We start from the raw sequence: 598 nt of genomic DNA, 5'->3' as shown, positions 1-598 counted from the left end.
TTTATATTTTATAAAACAACAATTAAAAGAATGGACTAGAAAAGAAAATTAAATAAAAAGAAAAAGAAAAAAAACAGAACTAACACACACACACAAAAAAAGGAAAGAGAAAGCCCCCCCTGGGCCGTGGCCCAACTGGGCCAACCCAACCGGCCCAACCGGCCACCCCACCAGGCCGGCCCAAACCCCACCCCTTATCCACTCCCCTCACCCCCCGCAACCCTAGCCGCCACCCACTCGCCCCCCACTCCCACTCCCGCACGTCGCTCCTCCCCCCCCCACGAACGGATCTGGATCGGGGGTGCAACAGCCGCTCCCGACCCCATCGCCGCGACGCCGCGCCGCCCCGCACCCACGTCGCCGGCGCCCCGACGCCGGCCGACACCCGTCGCCTCCTCGACCCCAAGTCGGCGCCCCGCTACCTCGACGCGTCATCCTAGGCCTCGCCGCTTCGTCCACGGCTGCGCCATCGCTGAACTGCGTCGTCCTCGTCGTTCGCGTCCCCGTCTCCTCCTCATCGGCGCCGACACGCTTCGCCAACCCCTTCTCTCCAACGATGTGAGCGACCACCCTCCTCTCCTTGCTGCCTCGCTCGGAG

The sequence above is a fragment of the Triticum aestivum genome, chromosome 2A (assembly GCF_018294505.1).
Source record: "Triticum aestivum cultivar Chinese Spring chromosome 2A, IWGSC CS RefSeq v2.1, whole genome shotgun sequence".
Lineage (NCBI taxonomy): Eukaryota > Viridiplantae > Streptophyta > Magnoliopsida > Poales > Poaceae > Triticum > Triticum aestivum.
This window is presented reverse-complemented; position numbering follows the sequence as displayed.